The sequence below is a fragment of the Toxorhynchites rutilus genome, chromosome 2, assembly GCF_029784135.1.
Source record: "Toxorhynchites rutilus septentrionalis strain SRP chromosome 2, ASM2978413v1, whole genome shotgun sequence".
NCBI lineage: Eukaryota > Metazoa > Arthropoda > Insecta > Diptera > Culicidae > Toxorhynchites > Toxorhynchites rutilus.
Genome location: NC_073745.1, coordinates 150,830,213 through 150,846,692, shown reverse-complemented (window position 1 = coordinate 150,846,692; position 16,480 = coordinate 150,830,213). Strand labels below are relative to the sequence as shown.

General features: G+C 40.9%; 1 pseudogene; it reads right to left on the bottom strand.

Moving 5' to 3' along the window:
* Positions 1-8,653: 8,653 nt before the first annotated feature.
* LOC129772321 (U4 spliceosomal RNA) lies at positions 8,654-8,842 on the bottom strand (annotated as a pseudogene).
* Between the last annotated feature and the right edge of the window lie 7,638 nt (positions 8,843-16,480).

Below are 16,480 nucleotides of genomic sequence, written 5' to 3'. Positions count from 1 at the left end.
TATCTCTCCCATGATAAACGCTAGGGAACCACCCTTTTGGCCATCGGGCGGCGAATATCATACTAACATTCCTTCCCTTCCTCTGGTGACTGTAAGGACGTGGCCAGTGTCGTTATTTAAAGCTCGAATCACAGAAAATTGCGCAACGAGAATGATTTGCTAGTCCAAAGCGTCATTCTGTGTGTTCTTTGTGCAATTTGGTTGGTTCAGGTCAATCACGGAGATCGTACAGTCTACCCAAGCTCAAGCTCAAGATAAGGGGATGAATCAATAACTTAGTTCTTCTTTTATATTCAAAAAATGAAAGAAATATAAATAAAAAACGAATAAAAAAATTTTTTTTTGACTCGATTATATACAATGAAAAGAAATCGGACATAATCGAGTCCGCACTGTACTAAAATATTTCGGCATTGTACTAAAGGGTGTGTCCACATCAAATTGCATCACGGAAAAAACGCTGTAGAAATTCGCCCAGTAGACCGATCCTTTTGAAAATTTTAGACAGTAAAATAAAAACTATTAAACTACTTTTGGCATTTTCTTTTTATTCATACTTCGAGCCCAAGCCCGTATGCTCGCACCTTCCTCTTCACCCCGTCCATAAGGTTCTGTACAACGTCAGGATGTAGTTTTTTTGAACAGAAATCCATTTTCTCTTGAAGTCCGCTTCCGATTTGACAACCTTTGGATTCTTCCGGAGGGCCTGCTTCATAATCGCCCAATATTTCTCTATTGGGCGAAGCTCCGGCGCGTTGGGCGGGTTCATTTCCTTTGGCACGAAGGTGACCCCGTTGGCTTCGTACCACTCCAACACGTCCTTTGAATAGTGGAACGAAGCGAGATCCGGCCAGAAGATGGTCGGGCCCTCGTGCTGCTTCAATAGTGGTAGTGAGCGCTTCTGTAGGCACTCCTTAAGGTAAACCTGCCCGTTTACCGTGCCGGTCATCACGAAGGGGGCGCTCCGCTTTCCGCAAGAGCAGATCGCTTGCCACACCATGTACTTTTTGGCAAACTTGGATAGTTTCTGCTTGCGAATCTCCTCCGGAACGCTGAATTTGTCCTCTGCGGAGAAGAACAACAGGCCCGGTAGCTGACGAAAGTCCGCTTTGACGTAGGTTTCGTCGTCCATTACCAGGCAATGCGGCTTCGTCAGCATTTCGGTGTACAGCTTCCGGGCTCGCGTCTTCCCCACAATGTTTTGCCTTTCGTCGCGGTTAGGAGCCTTCTGAACCTTGTATGTACGCAGGCCCTCCCGCTGCTTGGTCCGCTGGACGAATGAACTTGACAAATTCAGCTTATTGGTGACATCCCGGACCGAACTTCTCGGATCACGTCTAAACTGCTTAACTACGCGCTTGTGATCTTTTTCACTGACGGAGCATCCATTTTTGCCGTTCTTCACCTTCCGGTCGATGGTTAGGTTCTCGAAGTATCGTTTTAGTACTCTACTGACCGTGGATTGGACGATTCCCAGCATCTTACCGATGTCCCGATGTGACAACTCCGGATTCTCGAAATGAGTGCACAGGATTAATTCACGACGCTCTTTTTCGTTCGACGACATTTTTCCAAATTTACGAAAAATTGACAGTGAAGCATGGCCAACGTGATCTATACACTCTTATCTGATTATAAGCGAAAGCTGAAGAAATAATTCCTAAAAATTAAATTTCTACAGCGTTTTTTTCCGTGATGCAATTTGATGTGACACACCCTTTAAAATATTTCGTATTGTATTCCTCTACTTCAGCGTCAACAGTCATATCCCGGAGTTATTATAATCGCTTCCTTTTCATGGTGCCGGAAACTAGTTCTTTTCCCGTTACATTTTCCATTACTGTTTACTGGTATTAGCATCTAATCCCGAGAGTTTGTGTTTGCTTGTTCAAAAAATTCAGTGCAAACAAAAATGTCGCCCGCACGAACTCATTCAACTGTTATATTATTCTTCGATTTACAATAAACACTGCTGATTAGAGTGTTCATCATAAGTGGTATTATCTTAACGAATTTAGAATACAAATTAGATGTGACACTCATAAACAGATACAATCTCGTCTTGCTTACATAAACTTCACCAATTCAAAAGATTTCATTACGTGTGGCATTAAACAGGCACATGCCATAGCATTGTGACAACATAATTGAATTGAATTGAATTTAATGTGGTATATGCCCGCCTTCTGATTAGAAAGGAATAACATATATGCCGCATATTACAAACGGCAGAAGCAATGAACCAAGGCTGCACGAAAAATCGAATCCAGCGTTAGAACCTTTGTTGAAGTTCCGCGAAACACTTCATCATTCCAGGAACGCGAGCCAGAAAGTCATGCGGCGGACAAAAAAAACAGGTTAACAAGCTCATGTAAAAAAATATTTTCCTTCCCATTTGTCAGTGAGTGCTTTCGTTGGTTCTGTTGCTGCCGAGTCCGTGCCCGCCATGCATTAGGAGTTGGAAACGAATTCAAAAGAAACTGATGACAGGGGCTTTCTAATTGAATCAAGTTGAGAGCTTTCAACGGCGCAGTTTTTTATTGCTCCCTCATAAGGATCCACATGCCACACTTTCAGCTGTTGTATCGCTCATTTAGAAAACACTTGACCATCTATGCGTCACATTAGTGCCTTTCTTGGCACAATTTCTCCATTATTTTTTAAAAAGTCGTCTAGGACAACAAATCAAGCAAGCACAACCTGGCGCCTCCATATGGAACATTCTGATCAGCCACAATTGTCCGAAAATGGGAGAAGTAATTTAATTCATCACTGTTTCTGTTGCCTTAGAAGCTTCTCGAGAAGGCTCGAAAATAACGTTGAATACCAGTTTTGGTTTAGTAAACTCATTTCATTCCTTTAGAAAAGCTACGAGAAAATTGAGAGAAAGGAATCTAACAGTAGAAAAAAGGAAAGTTAAAACCGCACAAAGGGGAAAATAAAAATCCTTCCATGAAAAGAGGACCATACGAAAGAGAGCAGTAGCAGCACTCGTAAGCTACTTCGTGCCAAACTCCAAGTACGATTGCCGCGGGCTGGTTGGATGATGACGGTGATGATGAAGGAGTCAAATAAGGATGAAAATTGCTGAAACAATTTGTACCGGAGATGGAGAAATGTTCGCTCTTCGACGCTTGCGGCGGATGTACGCTTCTTCCCCCCGTCTTTTGCTTATTTCATATCCACTATTTCAATCGTTAATTTTTATCTTGTCTAAAACGGGAGGAAGCTGCCACATCGGTGAGTGAGGAAGGACGGCGTTTTGAAGGATTGGGCGGCTCCAGCAGTATCGTTATTATCACGATGAACATCAATGAGTGTTGTTAGAATTTTCGCTTTCCGTTCAACTTGTTTTAGGACGAGTGTTTAAAAAGTTTAAAATTCCATGTAGTACCTCAATGTTCTGTTTATTCTGCGTAGGACTATTGAGTATAGTTTCGCATAATTAATCTCAACCCGAACTCGATCTGACTTTGACGCATTCCATAACCTCAACAGATTTCGAATTGATTGATGGTAACAATTATTATCACTTACACATAGATTAAATGGAACTTTCGCAAACACACATTTCTCATTTTCTCCTCCCAGTCATTTAAAAGCAGTCCAATGGTGGCATTTTTTCCTCCCCAGATAAAAAAAATATTCCATTCCGACACAACTCTACTAGTGCAGATCATGCATCATTCGCTTCATGCGGGACTAAAAATGTAAAACAGTACTGAGGAAATCGTAGATAGAAGGGGTAAATACAACATAACCAACTATTCTCCAACTCTCTAATTGCTGTCGTTGATTGCTTTAACCACCGGCTGTCTGCTGCAATTGCACTCAGTCGCAATGTGCTGCAGGCATGCCGAAATATTCACTTGACATCCAATTAATACGCCCGAAATAGGGTTGAGCGTTCGGCATTTTGCTAAATTGATGCATGGTGGCGCTGAATTTAAACGGAAGCACAATCATTTGACAAAGTGAATTGTTAGTTCTTTCCAATCAAAACGAAGTGGGAACTATGACAGCGGAAAAACAAATTTTACCACTAATTGGTGAAGTTTTCTTCCAGGTGTATGCATATGAAATAGGATTTTTCATTAAAATACAATTCTATTGTTTTTGAATGCATTAAAATATTTGATTCAAAGAAATGGTCTTTGGATGCAGCACACTTCCCCATCTTCGCAGCAATTTATGAATACCTCACCGTCTTTTCTTTCAATCCAAACCAGTCATTGAACCATTTCCGCATATTTTCGCAAGAATTGAAGTGCTGCTCACGAATGCGTGTTCCATCGATGAAAATGAATGACAATCGGAAGGAACCAAGTCTGGTGAATAAGCCGCACGCGTAAGATTATCTCAATTGAGTGACTCAACTCAAGTTTCCCTGGTAGATCTTGCTCGGTGTGATGGAACATTGTCATCAAGAACATTCACTATGTGCTGAATTTTCTGAAATTCCGATTGTTCAGCTTAAAAGCTTAATTCAACACATAATACAGTTAAATTGTGGTAAATAACAACACAATAATAACATTATTGTAACAATTCATAATAAAAATCAACTTAAGGAAAAGCTATGAAGCCATCGGCCTTAACATTTAATTGGAAATGAGTTTTTGCTTCTTCCAGCAGTATCTCTGTCCACATGAATTGACAGTTATTCGGGCGTTTTCGTTGCTATCTCCTCTACGACGCTCCGTGCTCATTTCACTCTTCACCGTCAAGTAGATTTCACGCTATATTGAAGTAACTCCCCCAGACTGAATTCGTTTCTCTCTCTCTCAGATATCATGTATGCATGTATCAATGTTTGAGTTTACGGTGGGTAAACGATGGAGACGTCCACTAATGATGTAACTTTTTTATCTGCATCATAAATCAAGTTTTCGTTTAATATTATATGGCCGTTAAAATAAGAATGTGTACGCGGACAACGAGACACATGTCAGGGTGGAGTAGTAGCAGTGGATTTAAGTCAGGTTGGAGGCAGATTCGTATTCATTGGTCACGTCAATTAAAATGTGTGTGAGGGATAGCATACGTCGAGATGTCGATAATCACAGTCGTTTCGATCGATGAGTGGCATTGCGGATGTTCTGCATTTTATATGTAAACGCCGTTTGTCGTTTGTAGAGCAGAGTATAGGTCAGTGTGTTTAATTGTTTTCGGTACCGTTCTTTTCTAACAGTCTTCACCTGATGAAGTAGGTAATTTGGTGTCGTCATACATGGAACTGCAAGTCCTCAATTTTCTTGCAAGTTTTCGTACGAATTCTTTCGGAAATATTGAGAGTCCGCAATTTCAACATCGTAGCGCTGCAGGAGGTGTGCTGGAAAGGTTCGATGGTGCGATCGTTCCAAGGTGGGTATACCAGATCTGGAGATCACCACAGCAAACAGAAACACAAATTGACCACGTTTTGATCGACGGTCGACACTTCTCGGATATCATCGACGTCAGAACCTATCCTGGCGCTAATATCGATTCAGACCACTACCTGGTGATGGTTAAACTGCGTTCTGAACTGTATGTCGTCAAGAACATAAGACACCAGCGCTCACCACGGTACTACCTACGACGACTACAGGAGCCGAACGTTGCTGCAAGATACTCGCAGCGTCTTGAAGCTGCGTTAGCGAGGGTTGACGAACTGGATGCTGCTCTCCTCGATGAATGCTGGAACACCTTGAAAGCGGCAATTAGCAGCACAACGGCAATCAGCAGGACAACGGAACGAATGGTTTGACGACGAGTGCCGGGCTCTCCTAAACGATAAGGATGCAGCACGCGCAGCCATGCTGCAACGAGCGACTCGACAAAACGTGGAACGATACAGACTGAAGCGAAGGCAGCAAACACATCTCTTCCGGGGAAAAAACACCGCACAGTGGTTGCATTAAATAGAAAAATGAATTGAAATGCCTTGAAATTGAAAAATTCAAGTAAAATTTGGAGTAAAATTTGAAATTTTCGGAAAAACACGTGTGGGGTGTCTAAATATATGTTTTAAAACTTCCTGAACACGTTTTCAATATTAATTTTACCAAAAACCCAAAAGAAGGTGCAGGAGGAGGGGATGAAATTACAAATTTTCCGGAAAACACTTGTGGAGTATCAAAATATTTATGGCATTTTTCCGCAAAGTGGTCAGATCTGGCCAGAATCATAAAGGAAAAGTGTAGAGGATACCCTAAGGAAGTCATTTTGTTATAAAAAAAAACTTTGGAGATATTTGAAGACTTTTTTGTAGGTCTTCTTTTGTATAAATTCAATGTAGAAAATGTACTTACTTTCAAACACTTATTTCACAGCTTCAACATTTTTTAAACTAAAAATGAAATACAAATTCGAAATCAGCATAAAATTCTCTATCCAGAACACCATCACATTATTTTTTAACGCATTTTGTAGCACTTGTGCAAAATTTGAAAAACTTGCGTGTTTATCGCTACACTGGTTCACTGCATCAAACACTACGTTGCCACGCCTTTATCGCAACGAAAATCGTCACAAGCACTAGATGCCTTGACGATTATAGAACAAAACTAGACCATTCATTCGTTGTTTGTCATTGCTGTTCATTTTTCTATTTAATGCCACCTAGAATGTTTAGAAACCACTGTGCGCCGCCTGGAAGTTCTTCAAGAAACTAAATGCCTTGCACAAAGGCTTTGTGCGGCGGGCCGAAATGTGCAGAAACAAGGAATGAGGCACCTTGACGAACGAACGCGAGGTGATCGAAAAGTGGAGGCAGCACTACGAAGAACACCTGAACAGCGCGCAGACAGGAGACCAAGACGGCGTTGTGGATGACTACACCGGTGCAGTGAACAACGACGGCGTACCACCCCGATGATGGGTGAAGTTAAGGAGGCCATTAATCGGCTTAAGAACCACAAAGCAGCTGGTAAGGACGGCCTCGTAGCGGAGCTCTTCAAGGGAGGTCCGGGAAAACTTGTAGAGTGTATGCACTGGTTGATAGTCAGAATCTGGGACACAGAACAGCTACCGGAGGAGTGAAAGGACGGAGTAATCTGCCCCATCTATAAAAAAGGAGACAAGCTGGATATCGTGCCATCACAATCCTGACTGGTGCCTACAAAATTCTGTTTCAGATCCTCCGTCCTCCGTCTATCGTATTGCCAATAGTAAGTAGTTTTTTGGGAAGTTATCAGGCCGGATTCATGCCCGGTTGCTCGACGATGGATCAGATTTTTACACTGCGGCAGATCCTCCAGAAGTGCCGCGAGTACTAGGTCCCTACACATCACATATTCGTTGACTTCAAGGCCGCATATGATACAATCGACTGACGACAGCTATGAAGGATCATGGACGAACATAGCTTTCCCTGGAAGCTGACAAGACGGATTCAGGCAACGATGAACGGTGTGCGGTGCAATGTGCGGATCTCAGGTGAGCTGTCGGAATCATTTGAGACTCACAGGGGACTTCGACAAGGCGATGGACTCACCTGTCTGCTCTTCAACGTGGCGCTGGAAGGTGTTATGCGGAGAGCGGGCTTCAACATGCGGGTCATGATTTTCAACAAGTCTAGTTATTTTATCTGCTTCGACGACGACGTGGACATAACCGGAAGAACACATGTGACGGTAGCCGACTTGTATGCCCGACTGAAACACGAATCAGGGCTGATTGGGCTTGGGATCAATGCGTCTAAGACTAAACACATGCTAGCAGGAGGGACTGATCGTAACAGAGTTCTTCATGGTAGTAGTGTTGTGATCGACGGCGACGAGCTCGAGTTGGTAGAGGAATTTGTCTACCTTGGCTCGTTGATAACAACTGACAACAACAGCCGTGAAATTCGAAGACGCATAGTCAATGGAAGTCGTGCCTAGTATGGGCTCCGCGAATCCTTGAGGTCCAACAAACTCCTACTCCGTACGAAGTGCACCATGTACAAATCCCTAATTCGACCGGATGTTCTCTATGGGCACGAAGCATGGACGATGCTTGAAGTGGACTCCGAAGCGCTTGGTGTTTTCGAATGCCGAGTGCTCAGAACAATATACGGTGGTGTACAGGAAAAACGGAGTATGGAGAAGGAGAATGAACCACGAACTGGCGCAACTCTACGGCGAACCCAGCATCCAGAAAGTCGCAAAGACTGGACGAGACGAGGGCAGGGCGTGTTGCCAGATTGCCAGACAGCAGCCCTGCAAAGATGGTGTCCGCATCGAATCCGGTAGGAACAAGAAGGATAGGAGCCCATCGAGCGAGTTGGTAGGAACAGGTGGAGCAGGACTTGGCAAGAATCGGTGCAGCTGGGAGTTGGAGAACTACAGCCATGAATCGGATTTATTGGAGAAAAGTAGTGAATCAGATCTAATCTCAATGGGATGTAGAGTCATAGTAAATAAATAAATAAATACAATAAGTAAAAATGTTCCGTTCTGAAATATTTGGCTCCAATCAAAAGAAAAATGTCCTGACATAGAATTGCTGGTATTATTGTCTCAAACAGTGAGCGTACGATTCAATGCAGTCTTGAATTGAGCAACAAGGATTAGTCGAACCCGAATGAAAATAAGGATTGGTCCTGATAAAACATTGTCTCTGCATATTGACGGTAAAGATTATAAAAGTAAAGCTGTTTTATGGCTTGCTATAGAAGGCGATACTGTTCAATCTAACGAATTCTGAGAAAATTGACATTGAAAGTCTAAAAAAAACTATGGATGGGTTATACCTATGATATAACCGCAAGATTGACGTAGGACGGCCGTTGGCTTATTAATTAATTGTGATTTTCAATTAGCAATAATCGCACTTCGAATGTTCCTCATTGGGTACGATATCGCCGCTGCGCAGAGCTATCGATTAAATTATTGATTAAACTAGTGCACGAATGAAACAATTTACGAATTCAATTGCAAACAAATCTCAATTTAGGTAAATTCACGCATTATGGTAGTGGTTATCGCTGCAAATAGTTATCAACATTTTGCCTAATCATCAAACGGTATCCGTAGAAGTTCAGTGAGCTGGCGACATGAAGGGGCATGCAGTCTAGAATAACCGAGCCAAAGCGTTGCATTTGTACCCGCTTTTATAGACCGTGTTAGCAAAACGCATTCCGGAGTGTAAAAATGCATGGAGGTATATAAAGTACTGCCAAGATCTGGAATGCCGATCTTCCCAACTTACTGATTTCGGAATCTATGTTGGGAAAACATTCCGGTTTGCAAAAACGCAAACGAGTACAAAAGTACCAGCAGCTTGCATCTATTTTCCAATGCCGATTTCCCAGGCTCCACGGTTTTGAAGTCTGTGTTAGGGAAATATTCCGAATTGCAAATACGCAAACGAGTACGAAAGTATTCGCTGCTTGCATTGGCTCCATGGTTTTGAAGTCTGTGTTAGGGAAACATTCCGATTTGCAAAAACGCAAACGAGTAAAAAAGTACCAGCTGCTTGCATCTATTTTGCAATGCTAGTTTCCCCTGGCTCGATGATTTTGATGTCTTTGTTAAGGAAACATTCCGATTTGCAGAAACATCTATTTTGCAATGCCAGTTTCTCCTGGCTCCATGGTTTTGAAGTCCGTGTTAGGGAAACATCCATTCATTCCTGCGATGGTACCTCAATCGCTGTTCAATTATAACTGAGTGGATTTCCGAGCGGCGCTCGCTTATATACCGTTTGGTGATTTCAATAGCCTGTTTTGAAAGCAATTTTAAGGCTATTGAAACAAGTTTTTGGATCAAAAAGTAACAAGTATATAAGGCGTAGACATTTTATCTTTCGAATGAAGTGTTTATCATACCAATTCGTTCAGTTGTTTAGGAGCTATTAACGCTCAAAATCTCGGTCTCCGGCGTAACGCTTTCGTTTTCGAAACTTTGATTTTACACCCCGGTATAGAAATGAAAGACGTAGTCCTACGTCAAAAAAATCTATCGGAGGCAAACTTTTGATGTTCATTTTGAATCATCTTTGAAGATATCTTAAAATACCTTGCTGTCTGAAATTTCGAAAATATATCCTGGCGTGAATGACTGTATGGGTGGATGTATGTATAAGTTTGAAAGTGAGTGTACTTGGTTTTATGTTATTGTAAAACATCCTGAGATTGATGCGGATAAACGGCATTTGCCAACATTAGGTACAAGTTAGGTTAGTAATAAGATCTTTGATTAAGAGATATGATTGTTTAACAGACAACACATTAAAAGATAGTGAATAAAGAAGGAAGAGTTCATCGAAAAAAATAGACAATAACCAAGATAGGAATACGAACAAATACGTCCGGCTACTTTAAACTATCCATGTTATCCACGGTTTTTATGCAAAGAAATATATGGATAAACTCCTAATCACATCACTTACCACAGTGAATCCTCATTCCTACCACCTCCCACTAGCAACCATCCCTTCCTTGATAATCGCTAGGAAACCACGCTATAGGGACGACCCTTCTGGCCTTCGGGCGGCGAATATCATACTAACATTCCTTCCATTCCCATGGTGCCTGTAAGAATGTGGCTGTCGTCGTTATTGAGTATTTAAAGTTCGATTCGCCGAAACTTTTCCGCGTGAAAAATATATTTTATCACTACAGAACTCATAATCTATATAAATAAAAATGAAAGGCCAAATGTCGAAATCGAAAAAAAAACTAAATAGACGATCATTTCGTCAAATATGCTACTTTTCATATACCACACAAAAAAAATCGCACAAAAAAACGCGAAAAAAAAACGTACAAAAAACATGTATATAAATAAAAATGCAATGCCAAATGTGTTGGTGAGCACAAAACCCGAAGAACGAATGGTTCGATGTGAGCCGTCTTCATTTAGTTGTATTTGTCTCTGCCAGTAGATCAATGTTATAGTAAGAAATAATTTTAATTTTTTTAACTTTTAGGGAAAGTTCCAAAAAAAATTCCATATGTTCTACACAGATTTTCCTAACTATAGAACCACTCCATTTTTCTGAGTTTCCAGAGATATGAAAAAAGTTGGTTGAATTGAGGTATATAGTGTAGGATAGAATAGCTATCCTCATTTATAAGACTGGTCATTTGAACTTCATTCTTGTGTCCAGTCGCGAAAGATTCAAAAAACTGAAATTCCATTACTTCAAAACATTAGAACCAGATGGAAAAATTCTCACTCCTTCACAAAATTGCTGTCAATTTCACATGAATTACAATATGTTCCTCATTCGTAGGTCATCTAGGTTCTCAATCAGTTCAAATAACCCACTCGGGTTGGTTAAGACCAAACTGCGCCATGTTGTAGTGTGTATCTCGTTATACGCAAAGGATATTGCTCGATTAAACTCTTCAAATCACTCATACTGCTTGTAAGCTGCATCTGCTATTCGTACGATCACTCCATATAAATTATTGATAAACGAGCTGACCAGTCCAGAATCTGGAGTTCCTCTTCATTAAACCATGCAATGAATTTCATGACTTCTTATGAATTGAAGCTAAATTGTCCAATTATCACGGTCACGGTCTTCTTATCAACCCTTCTTCTACTTCTGTTATTGCATCAAAAACACCGTGATAATTGTATAATTTGGCATCAATTCATAGGACCCGGAAAGTCACGGCATAGTTTAATCAATAAGAGCTTCAGATTCTGGACAGCTCAGCTTGTTTGTCAGATCAAAACCCTAACATGAACTAATGAGGGGTGATCGTATGAAAAGTAGATGCAGCTTACAAGTGATATGAGTGATTTGAAGAACTTAAACAGTATCCAGCATCCTACGCAGTGTCCTCTGCGCAGAGCGAGATACACACTACAACATGGCGGAGTTTGGACGAAACCACCCGAATGGGTTATTTGAACCGATTGAAAACTAAAGATGGCCTACGAATCAGAAACTTATTATAATTCGTGTGAAATTGGTGTTAATTTTGTAAAGGAGTGAGATTTTTTCCATTTTACATTTTTAGTTTTTCGAATGTTACGCGTCTGGACACAACAATAAAGTTGAAATGACCAGTCTTATAAATGAAAATAGTTGTTATGTCCTGCACTATATACTAGAATTCAACCGACTTCTTACATATCTTTGGAAATTCATAAAAATGGAGTGGTTCTATTTTTACGAAACGCAGTGTACAATGACATCGCTGTTAGTCCAATTGGATTTCGCGTTTACGGCATTAGGCGGCGGTGACACTGGATGCAAAAAAAAAGAAAAAATGAATTTATATATTCTGCCAAAACGAACCAAGCCCCATTTTTTCAAAATTGAGTTACTTACACCATTGGATGCAGAAAAAAAAATATCTATCGACTGTAAAATGACCATATCATTCGGATAATTGACAACAGATCCAAGACCAAAATTATGTGTAGAAGACTAAAAAAACGAAATTGCATTCAACCAAAGCGATCATAAACCAATAATATGGCATAGGACGATAGTGATCGTTTTCTCCAAGAAGGCAGATCCGAATCTTCAACAGATTTTTGTGCTTCGGACAGCTCCTGGAATCAAATGTCATCGGGATCTGATAAGTATGACAGCCTACGGGCTGCAATGAAATGTAGAAGCACTGATCTGCATTTTTCAAAATTCCGTTCAACCACAGCGAACCGAGTGTAAAGCATTCTTAAATCAATTTATTATCATTTATTAAGATATTGTTTTGTCATAAACATCAGAAGTGAGTTTATATAACACCGACCATATCAGAAACTCCTTCAATAATTTTCTATCAGTATTTTTTGTGTTTCAAATTCGAGTACTCGGAAAATCTCTATTCATGAGTTTTGGCGGCCGAATGACTGAAAGCCGAATCTTAAAAATTTTGGAAATAAAAATTAAATTGTTAATAACCTTTTTTTCCAAGTATCAACCCTATCGTTACTGTCTCATACCACCTTAATGACGCTATGAATTGAGAATTTCTGCAAATGTAACTGTCCGTGCTGCAAACCGAATTGTGTTGTAGTCATGAATTGTGAAAAGGGGACACTTTTCAACTAATTGAATATTCGTGTCAATTTCTGGCGGCATGCATCGTAGCATTCGGAAAAGCTACAACCACTGAAGTTTACGCTTTCGGAATATTGTCAGTTAAAAACGAACGAAAAATTATTGCTTGCGACCGGTGAAAAATTATCCATTCCTTCGTTGCTGGAACCTACCGTATCTCTCCAGGTGAGAGGGTGGTAAGGCAAACGAATTAAAATAGATGCGATGTACGACCACATTCCCGCTACCATTAAAAGGATATGCACATATGCATTTAGGATTTGAGTGACAATCACTATTCTGCTAGTTGACATCTTATTTTCCGGTTGCATGAAGTAATTCTGCAACGACATGTCCGACTCCAGCCCGAATCATTCCGGATATAACCGTAGGGTGCAGTATCTGTGTATTCCGCGAGGTTTTAAAGTATTATAGCTTCTGTGGTAAATTTCTATCGACCAATGTTACGGTCATCAGTAGATGAATGAATGGAAAATCACATGAATACGATATTCTCCCTCTTCGCATGGATCATTGTTTGTGTTTTATGTTATGCTAATTTCACCAGACATGAACAATACGTTCACGGGCGATGGTGAGTCCATTTGGCCCGATAATGAGTACATCCGTCTATCCGCAGCATGCAAAACACTGTGGCATCGTTACCACTCCCAGCTTGCGGTCTGAATAAATAAGGGGCTCCGGGATTTCGAGGAAGGACAACACACACAAAAAATCGCATTGCACCAACAGCTTTATACCGGATTAGCACGACATCAAACGCGATGGCTCATCCTTCCTGGTTTCACACTCCACTCGAAGGGCACCAGCGAACAGCAATTCACGCCCCCTCCCCGCCTGTCCACCCCCGCGCACAAATGAATTCGAGAAATTGGAATAGTTTTCTGGTGAGACCTTAGGACAGACTGCTAAAGATGGGAGTGAGTCAGGGAAATTTCAGTGAGACACAAGACGTGCTATTGCCTCGTCTCACTCCAATAGCCCCGGCATCGAATGGACTTTTAAGTGCATTGAAAACTATCGACAAAATGACAAACAGGGAGTTGCAGGGCGAGGGAAAGCAAAGTTTCACATCGTCAACAGCAGCGGAGTCTCTGAAAATGTCGGAAGATAAAGCTCACCACCGCATTTTATGCTACTCTCGGCATAGTGGAAGGTTTCTGTTTTTCTTTGTTAGCTTCGCCGGCGAAGACTAACACATCAGACGGAATGATAAAAGTTGAGCATCTTAAACCAATATTATCTCTTGGAAGTTGGAGTTTTGTTGTTGGTGCTTTCCTCTCCGTTTTGACAACAGTGTCCGTAGCCTTGTGAAACGCAAAACCACCAAGCAAGTAATTTGTGATCTGACTTTTGAGGAAGGCCGTGGTGGTAGGACGGCTAAGAGTGTTATCTTTATACATAGTGTTCTCGTTTGAAGTATTAATTTCGGATAACTTTTCTCCACTAGCAAATTCCGTCAACTCGATCTATAAATGTTTCGCCAAATAGTTCCTTTAGTACCAGGGCTGTAGTCGGTTCAAATTGCTCAATCATTCTTAATTGTAATTTTTACCATTCAATTATTCATCCCACTTACAATTTGATAGGTTGATTATAATAGCGCCTCAAGGGGACCTAGGATACATTTTCTCAACTGAACAGTGTCCCATGGACTCAGCGGACGCCGTTCGAAATGAATTGAAATTGAATTATTCATCGACAGAATTGGCCGCATCGACGGTGGTTTTGTGTGCGATTTAGGACAATTATTGTGGCCGTCGGAAGATTGACGAAGCCACCGCGATTAACTGGGTGACGCAGAAAGGGCGGGATCCGTCGTTCTGGTGGAAGGCCTAGACTGTAAAAAGGCGCACGCAGGCCAGCCCAGAACCAAACCAATCGGAAACCCGTGCACGAAAGGTAAACTGACAATTCATGAATTATTCAACCGACGAGGGTCAATAAATAATGAGCGATATTGTTCGTTTATCGATTTCGATTATTCAGAGAGTGGACTTGGTGAAAGCTCGACTTTTTTTATGTTCTACCTCAGCCCGAATGATGATGATTCGGAACGGCTCCCTACTCCCTCCATCCTTCCTCGTTGAAGGTAACAATCGAATAAAGCACCGCGGCCTGGCCGGCCTGGTCGGGCTCTCGTAACATGATAACATTATTTATTTTTCCTTCATTTCGAATCGCTTATCGCATACTACCAGCTACCGTGCGAAATGTGTTTTTTTCGGCGTCACGTATGGTTGGATCTGTCACATCGTAAATTGTGCGTTGATAAAGCTGCACGCAGGGTTAAAGTGCATTCCCTTCCGAGGAATGGCTGTAACATAAATGACAGTTTGACAGTTGTCATTTACGATAGTGGGCTTAGAGATTGGGAAAAACAACTATAAAAACTCACAAAAAATATTGAGGAACGGTCAAGCGAGATTATAGATACTCTGCGTTCGACTCAATTTTCTCGAATCACGCTTAAAAAAGACGGGCTGGGAATGTCGGGCATATAACCGGAGGGACGTAGGACTACGCAATTCAAGCAACCTATTACATATCCACGTAGTTTGTCAGTATCTCTTAGCAAATTTGTATCTCTCACTCCGAATCGGTCGTATGGCGGCGGTGACATCAACCGCAGCAAAACAAATTTTCACCTTCAGTTTTCCACCGAAAAACAAAACTCTCTCCACTGGAAAACTTCTACACATTTGGCCGAAAACAATGCTCTAATTCACGAAATTTAATGATCGTTCGGAAAATGTAGTCAATAAGCCCTAAAATATTCAGGAATTCAAAAATACTCTCTAAAAAAAATCTATTCACTTGTTATCATTTCGAATATTAACTCAGAATGCAATGAACTTTCCCTAAATAAATCTTTGGTTGAAAGTTTTGGTGGTCCTGAAAAGGAGCAGAAAATGGGCGACTAATTTTCTTACCCAATGTTAAAGTTGCTAAAACTTACATTATAGACCCATTAAACGTAAAAATAATAATTGTATTGATATCAACACAATTTGATTCTATTGATTTTCATGACTCAGGAATGAAGATGTTTTCACCAATACAAACAAAACCATTGCGGATAATTGAAAAATGAAAATCTAACTTTCAGAGCACTAGTGTGAGTTTTACGACGTTTTCCAATATACATTGAGACGGCAGATGAAAATTTAATATCTGGTGAGTAATCGATTAGATTTTGATTAAAATTACTTAGTGGGAAGTGTGTACAAACGATCATTTCCTTCACACTGTTTCGAAAATTTATTGATTTTCGAGCGAGGGGTAAGGGAGAGAGATGAAAGAAATGAGCGCCATTGTGGCAGCCATTTATGGCTTACTTCCACCTTCACCTTAATATCTCTTTGCCGGTTAATCAAGGTGGTATCACTTCATTCGAAAGACAAAATGTCCAAGAGTTATATGATTGTTAATTGTTGACCCGAAAGCTTGTTTCAATAGCTTATAAATTGCTTTGAAAACAGGCTAT